This window comes from Urocitellus parryii, chromosome 14 (assembly GCF_045843805.1).
Source record: "Urocitellus parryii isolate mUroPar1 chromosome 14, mUroPar1.hap1, whole genome shotgun sequence".
Taxonomy (NCBI): domain Eukaryota; kingdom Metazoa; phylum Chordata; class Mammalia; order Rodentia; family Sciuridae; genus Urocitellus; species Urocitellus parryii.
Window position 1 is genome coordinate 48,827,846 of NC_135544.1, and position 19,979 is coordinate 48,847,824.

At 42.8% G+C, this 19,979-nt stretch overlaps 1 long non-coding RNA gene and 1 pseudogene across 3 annotated transcripts; both read left to right on the top strand.

Moving 5' to 3' along the window:
- The first annotated feature begins 172 nt into the window (after window positions 1-172).
- On the top strand, window positions 173-10,365 carry LOC144250160 (uncharacterized). 3 transcript variants are annotated; one of them, XR_013342411.1, is made up of 5 exons: window positions 173-301; window positions 1,579-1,743; window positions 2,611-2,670; window positions 9,639-9,757; window positions 10,177-10,365. It is a non-coding gene; the product is annotated as an uncharacterized LOC144250160 (long non-coding RNA). The 3 variants fall into 3 exon arrangements; XR_013342410.1 differs by lacking the exon at window positions 2,611-2,670 and having other exon boundaries at window positions 10,177-10,362; XR_013342409.1 differs by lacking the exons at window positions 2,611-2,670; window positions 9,639-9,757; window positions 10,177-10,365 and having other exon boundaries at window positions 1,579-2,037.
- Window positions 4,121-5,786, top strand: LOC144250173 (zinc finger protein GLIS2-like; annotated as a pseudogene).
- Window positions 10,366-19,979: the final 9,614 nt, after the last annotated feature.

Genomic DNA, 19,979 nt, shown 5'->3' on the forward strand with positions numbered 1-19,979 from the left:
AGACAAATCTCTGTGCTCCGCCCATGCGCGCTGGTCTCGCGCCGGTCCTCCTCGGAGCCAGTCCTAGGCCCCGGCCGCGCCACAGAGAAAAGTGATTGGATGCTGCTGGCGTGATGGGCGGGAGTTAAAGGGGACGCTGCCTTCTCATTTGCCTTTTATACGGGAGGTTTCGCTGTAGCGGACCTCCAGTTAGGAGAAGGCGCTTAGTTGCTGATTAGTATCTCTCCAAGTCGCTGAAGCCTTTGGGGGCTCAGTTTCCTCATCTGATACGGGGGATAATACCAGTGGCTATGACACAAAGGTGAGTGCCTTGTGATCATGTGGGCTTAGAAAAAGCATGTAGTCGGTATGAGCTATGGTGGCCAAGGTCAGCCAAGCCAAGCCAAACCTGCAGGACAGGTGATGGGAAGGAGCAGTGAGCCTGGGGCAAAGCCTGGAGGCTACTCATTAAGACATCACTCAGGTGGGCCTTCCCTTCCCCCACCTCAGAGGGCCAGTGCCCCAACCCTGCACAACCACTTTGTGCTTGTCACGGAATGCCACCCCCTCCACCAGCAACAGCACAAGCAACTCCAAAACCAGTCTCTTCCCCTCCGTCTGGTCTCTCCCCTCGCACATCTGAACCCAAAGGGCGCATTCAAACTTCCCCCAGCCTCCAGGCCCAGGTTCTGTCAGACTTTCTATCAGAGGCGAGGGAGGGAGTGAGTGGGGAGTGAGTGGGGAGGCCTACCTGCCTGCACATGACCTGAACATCAGAGGGGATATTTATCCTCTGGCCTGTGCCTCTGGCTTCCTCTAGTGTTCATTATTTGTTACTTCTGTGATCTGTAATACAAGAAGAAAAAGACCACCGCTAAGAGAAATGTCTACTAGAAACCTGAACCTGATTTTCAAAGATCCCAAATGGCATTTAATGTGATTAATTTCCTAGTTTCCACTTTCTCTAGGCCCCTAGTGTCATTTAATATGATTAATTTATTAATTTCCATTAGAATTTCTCATTATTAGAAAAACTATGTTATTGAATGTATTTTAAGAGTGTTGCATTTCCTAAGATCAGATTTTCTTCCCTTCCTTAATGTTATTTTTTTAAATAAAAAATAATGAAACTGACTAAATACTGTTCACTTCAGGTACGACTATACACAATGGCCTATTATGTATATTTATAATAAGCTCATAACATTTTTTAAAAGGAAACTGTGATATATACTTACAATGTAATATCATTCTACAATAAAACTGGAATGAAATACTAAAAAAAGATAAAATAGGAACACATAGCAAGTGCTTCTCTTGAAGGTATAATTTTACAAAAAAGTATACAGATGTTAAAGGCATATGATTTCTCCTATTTATTTAAATGATTCACTAGGATATTGGAAGTTCAGAATATTTCTATATTATGGTTGTTATATCATTAAATACATTTAAAAATTATTCTCTTAAATTAAAAACACATGGTCCCTTCTGAGATGTTAGGAAACAAGTACAGCACATTATAATATTTAATGTTTTATTTACATTAATAACTATGTTATAGAAATCAATAAAATGTCTGAAATTCTGTTTTTATAGGCATGGATCCATTGAGTATTAAAAACAGGCAAAATAAACTTCAAAGATGCTTTAGAAATGACAAGACCAGTCCTCCCCAAGCCTGCCAACATCAAGAAAAAATACTAAGGGAAACAGAGAAACTGGCACAAAATGAAGGCGACTCAAGAAACAAAATTACTATAGGTAGTGTGATATTCTGACTTGGATCTTAGAATACAATAAGATATATTGAAGTTAGAAAACATAAAATGTGAATGAAGCTGTAGTTTATTTAATAGTAGTGAACAAATGTTGGTCTTTTGGTATTAACAAATATATCTTGGCACCGTAAAAAATAGCATAAGGGGAAACAGGATGGAGAATATTTAGGAACACTTTGTGTTATCTTTGGAACTTTAACAAATAAAATTTTATTCCAAAATAAATTTATATTAAAAATTTCAAGTTTAATTAAATTGATCAATTTAATTAAAGAGATTTATGGTAAATTAATTTTTTAATTTAATAGCACTCATGTTTAACGCTTTAATTCAATTTTACTTTATGTAGATTTTTAAATTAGTTCTATAGCAGAGCTTAAAAACTCATGGGATGGGGCTGGGGATGTAGCTCAGTAGTAGAATACTTCCCCAGCAGGCATGATGTGTGAAGACCTGGGTGAAGCTGGGAGCACCAAAAAGAAAAAATGTGGGATAAATGTAAATTTGGCATCTCTAGGTTTTGGAATTGACTCTTTTCAATATTTTTTAAAAAGTTTTTTTTTTTTTTTTGGTAATCAAAGGAACACATATCTTTTGTTAGAACAAAAAATAATAAGAAAGGTGATTAATGAAAATTAAGAGCCCTGTAACTGCTTTCCCCATCTCCACCACATCACTCATCAAAAGACATTGATATATATATATATATATTAATTATTTGTATGTGGCACTCATAATGCACCAGACCACATTATAAGTGACTTACATATATTGACTTGTTTAATGTTCCTAATAAACATGAAGAGGCCACACAAAATGAACATGTACCTCTATTATTCTCATTTTATAGATGAAGTAAATGATGCACAGTGGTTTGTCTTAGCTGTCACACAACCAGCATACTACTAAGGTATCTTCAAAATATTCTTATCTTTTGTATTCCTAGATTTACCAATTGTGAAGGCTCTTTATTGGCTTCTTGCAATGATAGATGAAGATTTAGCTCATTTTTACCAAGCTCTCCTATATCCTGATCTTGCAATTTGTTTTAATAAGAAAGTCTGTCTTCTATAGAATCCCTTTAGTTCCTGCCATTTTAAGTTTTATGCTACCTCGACCTCTCGTTTTTCCAACTGTGGAGAGTGCCTTTTCTCTTTCCACTCTGTGCTACAGGAGCAGCCTCCCTGCTTATCTGGTCAGTTCTACTTTCCCTTCTTTCCTTTCTACCTCCAGACAACAAAGCCACATCCCCAGTCCTCTTGACCTTTCACTTTTAATGAGGTTCACATCACTGCATTCTACTCTATAGCCACAAGACTTTCATACTTTCTCTGTAAGTTGATTCTAAAGTACAAAATTCAACAGAGTGTTAACACTATTATGATCCTGTAAGTATTGTTGAAATATAATGTTAGGAATGCATTATATTTGTATTTCCAGGCTAGTCTCAGCAATTTAGCAAGGCCCAAAGCAACATAGCAAGAACTTGTTTCAAAGTTAAAATAATAATATAGGACTGGGAATGCTGTTCAGTGGTAAAAGTGTCCCTGGGTTTAATCCCCAGTGAGGGGCAGGTGTAGGGGGAAGCTATTCATCTAATGGTCAGAAAGTGAAAGAGAAAGGGGAAGAACAATGTCCCACAGTGTCCTTCAAGGTCCTTCAAGGGCAAGTCCCCAAAGGCCAGAAAATCTCACACTAGATCCCACTTCTTAAAGTTTGTACCACCTCCCAATAGTGACAAGTTGCAGATCAAGCCTTTAATGCATGTGCCATTAGGCGACATCCCAGATCCAAATTATAGTTCTATTACAATATTCTGCTGAAGGATGATCCAGATCTGAATATGGGCAGAAGGGAAAGGAGAATGAGGGAGGATTTTTGATTGTTTGAAAAGACGTACGAAAATTGAAGGAAGGAGGCAGCTGGCGCCCCGGGGCCTGGGGCCGCCGCAGCGAGCGGGGTTTGCAGCGAGGGCGGGAGCGGGCGAGCAGGCGCGCGAGGGAGAGAGGCCAACCCCCGCGCCCCTCCTCCTCGCCCTCCTCCGCGGCCGCCGGTCCCTCCTCCCGCCGCCTCCCTCCTCCCTCCTCCCTCCCTCTCTAAGACATCCTCCGCGGCCACCTTCCCTGCCCAAGCTGCAGATGTGGCGGAGAGGCCGGGCGCCGGGCGGCCGTGCCAGGGGAGCCCGCGCCCCGTCAGCCTCGCGCCCCGGGCCCCGCCCGCCCCGGCCTCTTCCCCGCTCGCCCCCGACCACCGGAGCCCGCAGCCGGGAGCACTACCGCCCTCGCCGCCGAGGTTCCTGCCTAAAGATCAGCTGGGTGCCCCCTTCTGCCCGCTACCCCCTCCAACGCCACCCCATCACCATGCACTCCTTGGACGAGCCGCTTGACCTGAAGCTGAGCATCACCAAGCTCCGAGCGGCGAGAGAGAAGCGGGAGAGGGTGCTGGGTGTGGTCCGGCACCGCACTCTGCACAGGGAGCTGGGCCTGGTGGATGATAGCCCCACACCTGGCTCCCCAGGCTCCCCACCCTCAGGCTTCCTGCTGAACCCCAAGTTTCCTGAGAAGGTGGATGGACGCTTTTCTGCAGCCCCTCTGGTGGACCTCAGCTTGTCACCACCGTCTGGACTGGACTCCCCCAATGGCAGCAGCTCACTCTACCCCGAGCGCCAGGGCAATGGGGACCTGCCTCCAGTGCTCACTGCCCCGGTACTGAATTTAGGCTACCCTAATCCAGCAGGACCTCATTTTAACTTGATTACATTTGTGAAGATCCCATTTCCAAAGAAGGTCACAAGCACAGGACTTCCAACCACTGCTATATTTGGACAGTGTCCCCAGCTCCTTCCAGTTCTTCCTACCCCTGGGCTCTGGGGGGGCCCTGCATCTGCCTGCTTCCTCCTTCCTCACACCCTCCAAGGACAAGTGCCTCTCGCCAGAGCTGCCCCTGCCCAAGCAGCTGGTGTGTCGCTGGGCCAAGTGTAACCAGCTCTTCGAGCTCCTGCAAGACCTGGTGGACCATGTCATGCCTATCACGTCAAGCCTGAGAAGGATGCAGGGTACTGCTGCCACTGGGAGGGCTGTGCCCGCCATGGCCGTGGCTTCAACGCCAGGTACAAGATGCTCATCCACATCCGCACGCACACCAACGAGAAGCCGCACCGCTGCCCCACCTGCAATAAGAGCTTTTCCCGCCTGGAGAACCTAAAGATCCACAACCGGTCCCACACAGGTGAGAAGCCCTATGTCTGTCCCTATGAGGGCTGCAACAAGCGCTACTCCAACTCGAGTGACCGCTTCAAGCACACTCGCACCCACTACATGGACAAACCCTACTACTGCAAGATGCTTGGCTGCCACAAGCGCTACACAGACCCCAGCTCTCTGCGCAAGCACATCAAAGCCCATGGCCACTTCGTGTCTCAAGAGCAGCAGGAGCTCCTGCAGCTACGCCCACCCCCAAACCACCACTGCCCACCCCTGACAGCAGCCCCTATGTTAGTGGGGCTCAGATCATCATTCCCAACCCTGCTGCCCTCTTCGAGGCCCCAGCCTGCCTGGCCTGCCCCTGTCCCTGCCCCTGGCCCCTGGCCCCCTCAACCTCAGTGCCCTGGCCTGTGGCAATGGCAGGGGTGGTGGGGGTATTGGCCCTGGGCTGCCAGATCCTGTTCTGCCCCTCAATCTGGCCAAGAACCCACTGCTGCCCTCTCCTTTTGGGGCTGGTGGACTGTGTCTGCCTGTGGTCTCCCTCCTCACTGGCTCCGCTGGCGGCAAGGCAGAGGGGGAGAAAGGGCGTGGGTCAGTGCCCAGTAGGGCCCTGGGCACAGAGGGCTGCAAGACTCCCCTCGAAAGGACGGAGAGCAGCAGCCGCTCCCGGCCAAGCCCCGATGGACTCCCTCTGCTTCCAGGCACTGTGCTGGACCTGTCCACAGGCGTCAACTCAGCAGCCAGCAGCCCAGAGGCACTAACTCCTGGCTGGGTGGTCATCCCACCAGGCTCTATGCTACTCAAACCAGCTGTAGTGAACTGAGCCTGCTTACCTACCTACCAGCTATGACAGCTCAGCCAGCAGCTCTGGGCCCCACCCTGAGGAACAGAAACTCTTTTTTTTTTTTTTTTTTTAAAGAGAGAGGAGAGAGAGAGAGAGAGAGAATTTATTTATTTATTTATTTATTTTTGTTCTCGGCGGACACAACATCTTTGTTGGTATGTGGTGCTGAGGATCGAACCCGGGCCGCACGCATGCCAGGCGAGCGCGCTACCGCTTGAGCCACATCCCCAGCCCCAAACAGAAACTCTTCTGCGAAATAGCAATAATGTCCTACTGCCCTGGGGCCTGGTGGTCTGTGCTCCCTGGGAATCTGCAGTCCCAGATGCAGTCCTTGGGCAGCAAGGATGGTGCTAGAAGGTCATTGTTGCCTTCCCAGGTCCCAAGTGAGGACTTGGCCCTGACCATGATCTTGGGTGCTGAGGCCTTGCTCACCCTCAGGTCCCTGCCCCACAGCTTCTGAGCCCTCTGCCCATCCTCCACCGGACCCTTAGTCCTTGGTTTCCCACCCTGGTGCCTCCTTCATCCCAGGGCCAACTTGAGCAGGTTGTCTTCCCTCACTTGCCCACTTGCCAGCCACAGAGGCCAGCAGCGACTGCTTCCCATGTCCCAACACTGGGAGCAGGCAAAGTAGTATCTGCCCTCCTGTTGGTCCAGACCACCCCCAACTTTATGTGATGTGCTGTGAGGAGCCCCCACCAGGCCATAGCACCCATGCAGGCTCACCCTAGACCCCTTTCCCTCTGGCCTACCCCCTGGAGGGAGAGAAGATAAGATGCAGACCCTGGCTAAGCCACAGGAAGAAGCCATGCTGTTCCCCACCCACCCCTATGACAAGGTGCCTTCCTGCTCGCTAGAGAAGGGAGGCCTGCTTGGTCAGCTGCCATCATCCCTCATTCAGCCTGAATCAGACTGCACTGCCAGAGGGCCAGCAACATTTCCAGGTGAAGGGCCAGCTGACCACTCACTTGCCCCTATACCCTGGAAGGATCTGACTCAGGCATCCTGAGCGTATGGGAAACATGGAGCCAGGGAGGGAAGGTGTCAGATGGACAGCCCTGGTGCTAGGACTTAATCCAGGCCCAACAGGCAGGGCCAGGCCAGGCTCCATCTTGGTCATCCCAGCTGGGACTGGCCTCATGGAGAGGCCTACAGGGCACTGGTACTGAGGCAAGAGGCAGCTTCTGGTCTTAAGGCACCAAGACAGCATGCAGGGGGGGGAAGTGGAGGGAGCTTTCTGGCCATTGACTGAGGCCTGGGTCTGTGGGAGACTGGGCAGCCAAGCATGGCTACGGGCAGGCCCAGCCCCTCTGCCTGGGAAGAGCTGGCTGGAGGAAGGAGCTGGACTTGGGATGTTGTTGCCTCTGGCTTTTTCTCAGTTGAGCCTGATCCTAAGAGACTCCCACTCAGCCAACTCCCCTAGGGTCTAACTACTATGCAAGGGCCAGAGTATGTCAAGGATATAGGTTATTGATCCCACTGCCCAGTCTCCAGAAGTTAGGCTATCCCAGCATGTCCCACTCAACCAACCCTGGGCCTTTTGTTCCCTTCCTGCCAGCAGCTGGGAGCTCTGGCTTCTAGAGCACCTTTGTCACTAGGCTGCAAAATAGCCAACCCCCTCCAATTCCCCACCCATAGAACAAAAGAGCCACCAGATGGCAGTGGGGTCCTCCATAGCCCTGTGGTTCCTCAGAGCAGTTCTGATCCCACTCTTTCCTGGACTGCCCTTCTGTCCTAGAAGGGTCACCCTGACCTGGCAGTCCCTGCTGCTGGTCTTAGAACCCCAGTCCTGACAGGGCCTGGCCAGGCTGGCTCTGCCCCTTGATGGGGCTGTGAGCAAGGTAGAAAGGAGCTGGTCTTTTTTCTTTGGGTCCACCCTGGACCCAAGCACCCCCCTCATCCCTGTTAGGGCCCTAGGCCTTCAGTCCTTAGCTTGGGGGATATATGGTTTGACTCAAGCCCAGGAGCAGAGGAATAGGGCACTGGAAGGTGACATTAGCTCAGCATGTGATTTGGTGATAGACCAGGCTTGGAAGGGCCAGTATACTTTTCGTTGTTGTTGGTTTATTGTTGCACATTCCAGGATATCAGTATTTTAACAGGTTCTAAGTGCCTTTCTATTGTAGCTTATGTTTTTCCTTCTCTTGGCTCCATTGCTGTTAGCATAGAGTTTAAAAAAGAGATAAGCTAATGACTATAGCAATATATTCCTCCATGTGAGAGGAAGTTTATAAAGAAACAATAAAAGTGAGTTGCAAAGATGAAAAAAAAAAAAAAAAAGAAAATTGAAGGAAGGAAGGTTTTGTTCCCAACCTCGAGTGCGGGACCTTAAATGTCAGGCTGAAAAGGTGTGGACATTACTCTGTAGTCAACAAGGAGCAGCTAAAGCAATGAAAACTATTTTTTTTTCTGATTTATTTAGAAAGGATTATACTTGTAAGAAATTTATTAAAGCTAAATGTACAAACAAACAAAGACATATATATATGTCTTTGTTTGTATATATATCCCTAGAATGTGTGTGTGTGTGTGTGTGTGTGTGTGTTTCCATAGAGTAAATAAGAGTAAAATAGCTTGTGGTAATGAAGGCAGTATCTAAGACAATCTCAAAACTGGTATATTCCACAGATACAGCAAAATTATCCAGACCATACTGTCTAAGGGGAAAAAAAAGAGGAATAAAATTAACATTCTTGACTTCTTACCTGGCATAAATTATTCTGGATACATTTAAAGCTTACCCTAAAGTTGTATTATGTTTCCAAATAGTTTATTGCTTTAATCTTAAAACTTTTGTTTTGTATTATTTTAATGTCAAACATGATTAGTTACTTTCCTAATTTGTATATAACACAAATTCCTACCAAACCCTGTAACTCAGTATTCACTGATTTGGACTTTTAGTTTACATTAGTCAAACATGTTTTTGGAATGACTGTAAAGATCAGCTTAAAGACCCAGAGTCCAAATAAAGTGGAACAAATGAGAATCATGCAATGGACTGAATGAAATTCAAAATCCTCGTTTCTCTTAGTAGCTCTTTACAGCATCTTTATGTTGTGACTATTTCTTACGTGAACATTTTCTGGTGAGTTGTGAGAAAAAAAGATGCTACTAGTAAAGAAAAGAAGAGAGTTGTAAATTCTGGGACACAAATATAATTTGTCTTCAGTTCTGATGAAATTTAAAGTATTCAGGGTGTTCTAGTGATCATTGGTTCTAACACTAAGTTAGTAACTAAATTTGTGATTGCCAAACAAATGTCAGAAAGAGCTTTTTGTTACTTGCAAGATAGTATCATTAATTTTTTGCTTTTTTTTTTTTTTTTGGTACTATGGATTGAACCCAGGAGTGCCTAACCACTTAGCTACATCCCCAGCCCTTTTTTGTATTTAATTTAGAGACAGGTTCTCCCCAAGTTGCTTAGGACCTTGCTAAGTTGCTGAGGCTGGCTTTTGAACTTGCAATCCTCTTGCCTCAGCCTCCCAAGCTACTGGGATTACAGGTGTGGGCCACCACACCTGGTTCAATAATCTTAAGGAGAGGCCATCTGAAAGTTAATTATATCTAAGAAAAAAGTAAAAAAGGACATTAAAACTACAACAATAACAAGGCAACTGATTCTGTTAAAATGAAAGGATACTTACTTTATTACTGTCTCTATTCAGTCCATATAGACCAAATTAACCCTTGATATTTTAAATGATTTCCATAGGTGGATAAGTTAGTCTCAACTGGAATGATCGTTTTATGCAAATTTAGTGCTGGTAGAACTAAATTTTTCTGATAAATCTATAGATAAACTAATGCATGGCATTTTTGATTATACTGTAGAAGTACCTCCACATTTTGCTGAGCTGCATGAGCTGATCCCTTGTTGTACATCACTGTCAATGGAGAGAGGGGAAAGAAAATGTCAAGGAGGCAGAAATTGGTCTTGAAACTTTAAAACTGTAAGTGGAAAAGGGCACTGGATTTTGATACATTATGTGTAGTTTACAGACATAATTTTTTAAAAAGTAGATATTAGCTTTCAAAAATAAATGATGAAACCAAAACACGCAATCTTAAAGTTATATTTTTTTCTCTTAAATCCTGTGTGGAGTATATTTGCTAATGATTGGAGGAAGGCATCTTATGACATTATTAGAACAGTTTATTTTTGTATTTTATTTACGTATTTATTCTTTTATTCCTACTCCTCCCTTCCATTTTCACAAAACCAATAACTAATGTGTTTCATGTATGTCCTATGCTTTATACATTTAAAATATTTTATACATCTTTTACTATTAAAACAGAATTCCAAATCCAAACCAAGCTAAAAATCTACTTACACTTTTCAATGATTTTTTTTTTTTTTTTGTACCAGGAACTAAATCCAGAGATGCTTAACCACTGATATTATTCTTGATCTTATAAAAAATAAAAACATTTTCCCTTATTTGGTGTGTATCTGCATGTTCTGTTTTTGCTGTTGTTGTTTACAGTTTTTAATGAAAAAAATGTGGAAAGTATTAATTAGGATAATGAGTCAGAGAAAAATAAATGACATATTATCCCACTGCTTAAAGATGGCCAGTTATCATATTGGCTAATACTTTGAAAACTTTTAAAAGTGATTGTTTAAAAATAAAGTTGAGTTCTTATGTACAAACAGTTTGTGGTTTTTCTCCATGAACATTATAAGAGAAGCATTTCATTTAAGCTCTTTTAAATGTAATTTTCCTCATGGTTATATTTTCTTAAAGCAAAAGGATACAGATTAAACTCATAAAAAGAAGAGAATGCAGAGGCCAGAGTCTGGGAGAGACCAGGTGCAAGCATCCAGTTGACCCTACCCAGTGGAGTTGTATCACCAACACTTAATATTCCCAGCAATGTGAAACACTATAAACACAATATTGCCAACCAAGAAAAATCAAACAAGCTTCAGGTGCAGAGTTTCTAATGGGATTCAGCCATGGAGTCACAGAGTGCCTTGTAACTTACTTAGGTATTGAGATCCCAGGGTTCCTTAGAGTCAAACTGGTAACACAAGGCCCAATTCATCTACCTAAATCCCATGTTAGCATTAACCATCTGCGGCTCCAGGTCAACATAGACACTCGAATCAGTCCAGATAGTGTAAGACATGAAGGATCATTTCCCAGAAAGTCAGTGTCAATCTTTTCTTTGGAATGTATAGATTTAAACCAAGTTAACCCTTTTCTGACATTGGATTCCATACTTTTATTAGTTATTTAATATACCACTATATAAATCTATCACAATTTAACCATCCTCTAAATGTTTGATTTTTGCTGTTCCATTTTTGTTATTATAAGCAATATTGTACTAACTTTTTTGCACACAATATTGATCTTATATTTTATATATTTCTTATAATAAATTTTTGTATGTGAAAATATTTTTTTAAATACTTTGCCAAGTTATTTTCAGAAAATCTCTGCCAATTATCATTTTTGAGAAGTTTAGTTTGAGAGTCCATTTTATTGAGTTCTTGAAAATATTATTTTTATTGCTTATTTGGTGAGTTAAAATAAAGTAGCATCGCATTTTTACTTTAGAAAACTCCGTTTCAAAGTTTAAATGAGTGTGTATTTATTTATTAAGTCTAACCTTTAATCAACACTTAGTAAGTAAATTCAAGTGTGTTGGACGTGCTTTGCCTCAACCTATGATTCATGATTCTTTTTCTTGTTGCTAAGATCCATACCTCAGAACTATACTGATTTAATTAAATTTTGTGCTGTGTCAACTATATCACATATATTTGCTGGAACTCTCCCTGAAATCTTGAAGTTTGAAAAACATTACTCATTCATTTACCCTCAATTTTGGGGTTTTTGACCCCAGAAAACTTCACTACTTCTCAGCAAATGGAATAGTGTTTTGTTTTGTTTTTTTCCCATGGGCAATAGCCATTTACTCTGGTCAAATTACCTTAGGAGATAGCGGATGCTTGGATGTTAAAGTGGAAAATAAGGAAATGTATCAGCAAAGCAGCTGCCAGTGACTGTAGCACAAGAAGAGGGAATCACAGACAGGTCCAAAGGAAGAGGCAAGAATTCCCTGAAGCTTTGGAGCCCTCTGTGAGGAAGTGGTAGGGGAAGAAACATAGAACCACAAATGGTTTATGACCCAGAGAGGAAGGAAAGGGAACCAAGGAGAATTACCCACACAAACCACAAGAGAGTTCTGTGAACGATAAATTACTATGAAAATTCAAAAGAATGAAATACAATTGTCTCTATTGATTAAGAGGGTTTTAGATAAACTGGGGTAATCTAAACCTTTAATACAGACCAAACTCTATGGCAGTCCTTCAGTGAGTTATATGATTATTGTAGTCAATTAGATGTGAGATGAAAAGTAAGATGATTTCAATTCCTAGTAGAGTCACATTTGGGATAATAGTATGAAATGAGACTTAAAAGTCAATAATGATCATAGTGTATTTTCACGCATTATGCTCCTGAGAAGAAGGTAGAAGGGCTCAAGTTCCCTTGTCCCTGCACAGCACAAGCAAGAAGGCATAGAAACTCAATCAGCACCGCAAAGCATCTAAAGACAAATGCCTTAGAAGGGGTGCTAGCGATAACTCTTGGCTGCCTAACGAAGAAGCTTAATTGCAAGGATCAGATGTGTGATTTCCCCTAAGGAGAGGCTGAGGGGACCCCATGTTGTCACTGGGTAATCGGCCTACCCTGGCTGCATCTCACCTAAAGGTCATTTTCCTGCACGAGAAGCTTTCTTCATTATCTTGCATTGTTGTCCTAAATAAGAGAGAAAGGCAATAGAAGGATGTGTGTGTAAAATATACATATATATACCTCTCAATTTTTTGTCCCTTACAAAACCTAGCCTGAAAGATACTGTGCAAGTAAGCAGAACTGGAAGAATTTTTCGAGTTCTTAACATGATATTTTTAGCACTTCTAATGATTAAGGAAGAATTTTGCCGTTACCTTGAAAATCAGCTTATTGCTTCCGATTTACAACCAGGCAGAGGGTTAAAGGGAAACAGCTGCATAGTCCTTTGATGCCACAGGGAAAATACTCTCATGTCCTTCTCCCCAATAAGAAAGAAATATATTTTTTTTTAAATATGTCTTTTTTTTTAAGAGAGAGTGAGAGAGAGAATTTTTTAAATATTTACCTTTTAGTATTTGGTGGACACAACATCTTTGTTGGTATGTGGTGCTGAGGATCGAACCCGGGCCGCACACATGCCAGGCGAGCACGCTACCACTTGAGCCACATCCCCAGCCCGAGAAAGAAATATTTTTTAATTTTACCTTTTATGGCCATTAGTTCTCCCACTATTTTAGGCCAAAGGCTGTTGTTGGTTAGCTGTGATTTTATTTATGCACATAATTAATCATGTCTCTCTAGCAGATGGTTATTTTGGATAATGATTCATAGCAAACCTTTTTAACAATCATATTATGAGATTGTGGATGGGGTGGTCAGTACTACCACAGAATTCTGGAAGTTAGTTTAAACAACTATTTTCATTAACTAGAACAGGACATCTTGGACAGGAGTTTTTTTTGTTTGTTTGTTTCTTAATCTACATTCTGAGGTTCACATAATTTTTAATCAGAGACAGTCTTAAGACATTCTATTATTAGCCTCCCAACAACTCTTTAGTAAGAATTGTGCAGTGGCCTTACTATAGTGTGTACCAAACAAGGGTGGCTCACTCTAAGTTTGCATAATGCCAGTATTAGGAGCACCCAAATTTGTTGTAAAAATACTAATATCTACTAGTGTTTTAATAGATCCTTTTACTAAAAAGTGGAAGGCACAGTACCAAAAGCAACACATTTTCCTCATGGTAGATTTGATTGATTTCAGATCATCAAATACTTAGTATCACAGAATGTGGGCCTTGCAGTTTAGTGATTTTCAAACTTTAGTATACCTAAGGATTATTTGGGGGCAGGTATTGTTAAAAATGTGTTATTTCTGGTCCTTTCCCTTATAGATAATAATTTATCCAGCCTGGAAAGGGACCAGTAGCCTGCATTTTTACCAAATATTCCAAGCAATTCTGCTGCAGACAGTTCTCAGTCATCATTTAATGAATGTTTAAGGAAGAACACAGACTTTGGGATTATTTTGACTAGCTGCTGTCCCAATTGCCAACTAGGTGATCACATGTAAGTTCCTAGTTCTTACACTCATTAGATCTGTTTCCCTGTTAGTAAAATTTCTACCTCATAGAATTATTGAGAGTTTGGGTAACAAGATATATAAAATTACTTAGCAAAGGGCTTTATCTGAGTGGAAATTCAGTGTCTTTGTTAGCATTATTAAACAAATCTGCCAACTTTACTATTTTTGTGTAATTTGATTGGAAAATGTTCAAACTGAGAGTCTGGGGCCAATTGAGGAGTCTAGGAGGAGCTGACTTATGATGAAAAAAGAAATAATTCAGCATTTACAACTGCATAAAGTTAAAAGGATTCAAGTGGTCATGGGAAGAGACATAGCTGAAGGGCATGAGGAAGGCTCAACTGACCAAAGTGTGGTAAGATGATTAGAGTGTTTGATGTGATTTGACAAAGGAAGAGGAAATTGCAACAGCCTTTCTAATAAGCAGCGGGCAGGATTCCAGGTCACCCTAATATGTTGGAAGGAACATTGATTTTAAAAAACTGATAAAATACCGTTTCAATAAGAGCAAAGAATTGTTCTCTTTTCCTGTGTTGATATTTTAAAAAAGAATAAGAAAAACGTACTCAGATACTTTTTCTCCAAAGAGCAAGGAAACAAAAAATTGAGTATTTTGTAAAGAATAGAGACCATCAGATTAATGGTCCAGATCCTGAGGTTACTATTATTTTTTAAATGTTATGCATTTTTACTGAAAATGACAAAATGTATTTTTTGCATTTTAGTGGTCTTATGAAGTCATAGTAAACCAACAATTATTATTTCATTGTACTATCTTAATATTATCTTATACTAAAAATTTCTATTAAGTGTTTAAATGAGAAGTTTCTAAACAATGTAAAGAACTGTTATTTTTATAAAATCTTATGTAATGTTGGGCATAAAAGATGATAAAGATAAATGAAAAATCATTAAAAGTAAATTTACTGGAAAATAAGTTATTTTTATGCATTGCTTATTCAAAACCTGGACTTCAAAGTCAAGAATCAGATTGTACTTTAGTTGAAGAAAGGAAACCCATATGACTTCATCCAGACCAACCTTATATTCATCGTGTGTGTGTGTGTGTGTGTGTGTATGTGTTGAGGAAGCGGGGAAAGACTGAGAGAAGGAAGAGCAGCAAGTCTTAGTTGTGAGAATGGGAATCATATAGGTAAATACAGAATAAAGATGAAATCAAGTAAGGATTTGAAACAAAGTTAGTTATTTCCCTGGCACATTACAATGCTTTATAAATATTTATGAAATACATATATTGGCTACTAATAAGAAGAATATACATCTTTTGTGTTCATATAAAGCTAATATCTTCTAGTAAATATATAGAAAATAGTTCGGGGCTGGGATGGAGGGTATTTTCAGAGCCAGCTTTACCTGTTTTGGCAAATAAACCAGATATTTCATGCCACATGTTAGAGTCCTGGAAGGCGACTATCTCAGAATTTCTCCCATACTGAATGGTCAGGGTGACTAAAATCTACACCAGTGGAAGGATAAGTTTTTATATAATATTGGCGAATAAACTATATCTATTTTAGAGGGCCATTTAAAAATGTCATTATGTTAGCTGAAAAATATGACACTTTATTATATTAGCACCCATCAGTTCTTAATATTAATTTGTTTGTGATTAAGAATTTCCAGAGGCTGAGGCATGAGGATCACAAGTTCAACGAAGCCAGTTTCAGCAATGGTGAGGTGCTAAGCAGCTCAGTAAGAACTTGTCTCCAAATAAAATACAAAACAGGGCTGGGTATGTCACTCAGTGGCTGAGTGCCCCTGAATTCAATCCCCAGTGCCAAAAAAAAAAAAAAAAAAAAAGAAAAAGAAAAGAAAAGAATTTCAGACAATCAATGATTCTGGGGTTAAGTGAATAGTTACTCAAATAAAGAAAAGATGTAAGAAATAAAGGTGAGGGTAAAAGGCAAGGAGTTGGGGTTGTGCCTCAGTGGTAGAGTGTATGCCTAGCTTGCGTGAGGCACTAGGTTCAATTCTCAGTACCACATATAAATAAATGAATGAAATAAAAGTATATCAGCATATAAATTTTTTGTAAAATGTTACATTGTTATTTAAAAAAGCAAAACTTGCTTATGTCTAAATTACCAACATTTCTCTATGTTATTAATTATATGAATTTTTCCTAGACAGTCATATCATGCAAAATAAACCAGACTCAGAAAGTCAAGGTTCATATGTTTTCTTTCATATATGGAAGCTAAAGAGGAAAGAAAGGGGGAGGAAGAAAGAACGAAGGAAAGGAAAGAAAGAAAAAAGAGGGAATTTCTGAAAATAGAAGAGAGACCAGCAGAGGAATGGGATCAGAGGGAGGCAAGAGGGGATGGGGAGACGTGAGCTCCTCCCGTAGGACAAAGCCACACTTGGGCTCACCACATCTCGCCCGAGTTTCACGTCCAAGGCCACGGACTTCTATCGCCTGCTCTTCAAACCCAGCACTGACAGACAAGGGGATGAGAGCGGTACTGAGAAACGGTGGGAAGAGAAGGTGTTTTGTTTTCCCAAAGGAGAAAACAAACCCACATTTTAATCAAAATAACCTATGGAGAAGCCAGCGAAGACTTCTTCGCCCGGCCTGTCTCAGGACTTTTGAATCACTTCCTCCTTTTCTGATGTGTCTGAGTTTGAGATTACAAAGTTGCTGAGAAAGTCTTGCCTCTCCGGCAGCTTCCTGCGAGGGAGAGCGGGCGCTGACCCTACCCGGCGCCGCCACCTCGGGCGGGAACCGGAGGGCGCCGCGGCGCGAGGAGGGACTGGGATGGGTTCCGCGGGGACAGAGCGCGAGCGCTGCCCAGCCGCCTCTCCTGCTTACCCCAGGGTGCTGATGAAGCCGTTGACAGAGCCCTCCGCGTACAGGGACACGATGTCCCCTATGTAGACATGCTGCTTCAAGTTCCAAAGTGAACCTCCCTCCTCTTCCCTGCGCGGCTCTCTTCAAAGGAGCTGCAGCGGCAGAGGCAGAATGGAGCGCAGGACCGCTGCAGCGGCGCAGGGCACAGTCCCGGCGACCGAGAGTAGGGGTTCAGCCTGCTTCCGCACCGCAGGATCCGGGCAGGAGCGAAGGCGCCCAGTGGACACCCCGCGACTTGCGCAGCCCCGACGCCCCGAGAAGCTGCAGCAGCCGCCTCCTCGGCAGGTTTCCCGTTCCTTCAGAAGTTTTCTCTCCAACACCTTTGCTCCTCCTCCTCCCTCCTCCGCTCCCTTCTTCTAGTCCCCTCCCCGCTCGGCGTCCCGCCGCAGCCGTCACCGTCACCGCAGCCCCGCGGGAGCTGGAGGTTGCAGAGCCTCTCGGTCCCCTCAGGGGAATTTTTGGACCAGGTGCTGGTGCCCATTCGGTCAGGCAGAGGAGAGGATCCCAGGGGAGGCGGGGGCATCCAGTCTGGCAACGGCGACCGGGGGCGGAGCTGGACAGGGGCGGCGCGACTCTGAGGAGGCCGGGCCACCGGGGAAGCCGAGGAGGTGGACGCAGCAGCGGGCGCGGGGAGGAGCACTGGGCGGTGCTGGAAGAGCTGCAGGGGGCCGGAGCCTCCGGGGGGACGCTGCCTATTCCAACTGGAGAGGAAGGACCTGGGGCGCTACAGTCCCTACCTGGGAAAGCGAATGAGCCTGAAAGGGACTAAAAGGGTGCGAATTGGTGAAGGGGAGGGTGCATGCATGACCCATGCTCAGTGGAGTGAACCAGCGAGACTCCTGAACATGAAAACGTGGAGCAGGGGTGTGGATGGGGTGGATGGGATTGAGTAACTCGCTGATCAAGGGAGAGGAAGAAGTTGAAGTGAAGGAAAACATAAAAATAAAAAAATAAATACATAATAAAGAAAAGGAGGGAGGAGGGAGTAAAAATCTCGCTTGGCATATGTAATTTTGTTGTTTTGTTTTTCTCAAGTATATAGCCTTAGTGAAACTTGACCCAGGAGCAGATGTCTAGGTGAGTGGGAGCTTCCGTGGAGCTTTCGTCACTTGGCCGAGCCTGCAATTTTTGTAGCCAGCCCCTGACGATGAGGGCACTGTGGACCTGTGCCTTCTCTTAACTTCTGTTAAACCTCCAAGGCTGGGCCTCCTGTGCTTCCTTAACTTCAAGCCAAGGCTAACCATGTACCTCCTGGAGCCCATTGTCACTGTCTCATTGATAGCCCTTACTTGTTTACATTTAAAGTTGATGACTTTTGAAGCTCCAGCTGTTGCACACAAACTGGAGGCAGCACACGTTTGAACTCCTTCTCTGTTGCTTTTGAAGTCTTCACCTTAGAACATCGTTTTAAAAGTCTTTCACCCTACCCTTCTAGAAGACCTGAAGAAGGCAAACTCTAGCAGTAATGACAGTCGACACTCAATTTAAAAAAAAAAAAAACTGCTACTTAAGTAATCCCACAGAGCAACGTTTGCAGAAAGGCAGAGGAACTCTGGGAATGCAGAGGGATATGTGCCAAATTATGCAACTAGCCAAAATGTACCTTACAGTTCAATGGTGTCACTCATGTCTTACAGCTCAAAGATGATTTGGGTTGAAATTTATAGTCGTACAATAGACTGTAAGAGAAAAATCAGCTTAATATTCAAATGTTTGTATTTAGAAAGCCTTCAGGAAAGAAAAGAATAGACTCTGGATCCAGGAAATGCCAGTACAAAGTCTGTGTGTGTTGAGATAAACTGGACCTAGTCATTGACTTACCATGCAGCTGAGAGATCTCTTTACTTCTGTGTTCTGGAAAAGATAACTTAGCTACTTAGAAATGCCTATTAATGATAGAAGCCCTCTTCTGCCTACACATGTGACATTACTGTTGACATTACTGCAAGAAACTGGCCATAATTATTAAAAAGCTTGAGATGGAACAAGATGATGACTACAGAAATGGAAGTTTCTTTTTGGGGGGTAGGGGGGTACTAGGGATTGAACTCAGAGCACTCCACCACTGAGCCCCCTCCCCAGCCCTATTTTGCATTTTGTTTGGAGACAGGGTCTCAATGAGTTGCTTGGGGCCTCAATTTTGCTGAGGCTGGCTTTGAACTTGTGACCCTCCTGCCTCAGCCTCCTGAGCCACTGGGATTACAGGCGTGAGCCAAGGTGCCCAGAGGAAGTTTCTTTTTATCCAAGTGATCTATGCATTACATTCCATGGTTCTCCGTATTGCACAGTCCTGTGCTATACATCTAATGGATGCTCAACAATTACTGGTCAAAGTCATGAATGTTCTTTGTTACCTCAAGGCACAGAGTTACTGTGGACAACACATAATAATGTTTATGCTCATGAATAATGTTTATGCTCATGAACAGATAAAAGTATCAAGTCATGTACCCAAGTTCTAGCTCTTGGTAAGCATGTCTCCTGGGCCCAAAACAGGTCCTCTAAAAATTAAAGCCCAGCACTGGTGTCCTGTTGCCTGGCCTAAGAATACATTCATTTTAATGTACCTTTCAACACTTCTCACTTTGCTTTCTGCTTATTTTTGTACATATTGAATCTTACCAAACTAAAAGTATTCTAAGAATGAAATCAGCGTCTAATTCATGTTTTATCCCTTGTGGGACCTGGAAGTGCCCATTGAAAGTTTCAATAAATATTGGATAGGTAAATTAAATAAAAACTAATGTAGAATGTTTTAATGTTAAAATATTTATATTACCTCTGATAATGACAGTAGTAGATGTTGTGAATATTAGTTTAACCAAATAGAGTCTCATGGGCTGAGAGCAGGTGTCATTTCAGCAAATGCTCTGGTCATCATGCCCTATATGAAGAGACAATAAATAGAGCAGAGTGTAATATTTTAAATGTTTATTCCCAGAGGATTTACTATATTAAAAGGTTTCCAGTAAAAAAGTTCTTCCATCAGAGATGTTTTCAGGGTAATTTATAATCAGTGTTTACTTGAATGTTCTTAGATCAATACTAGAAGTGAAAGGGTTTGCAAGCTATTATCTGTCAAATGAGTGTTTCATGAATTGCTTTCCTCTCTTCCCTTCCTTG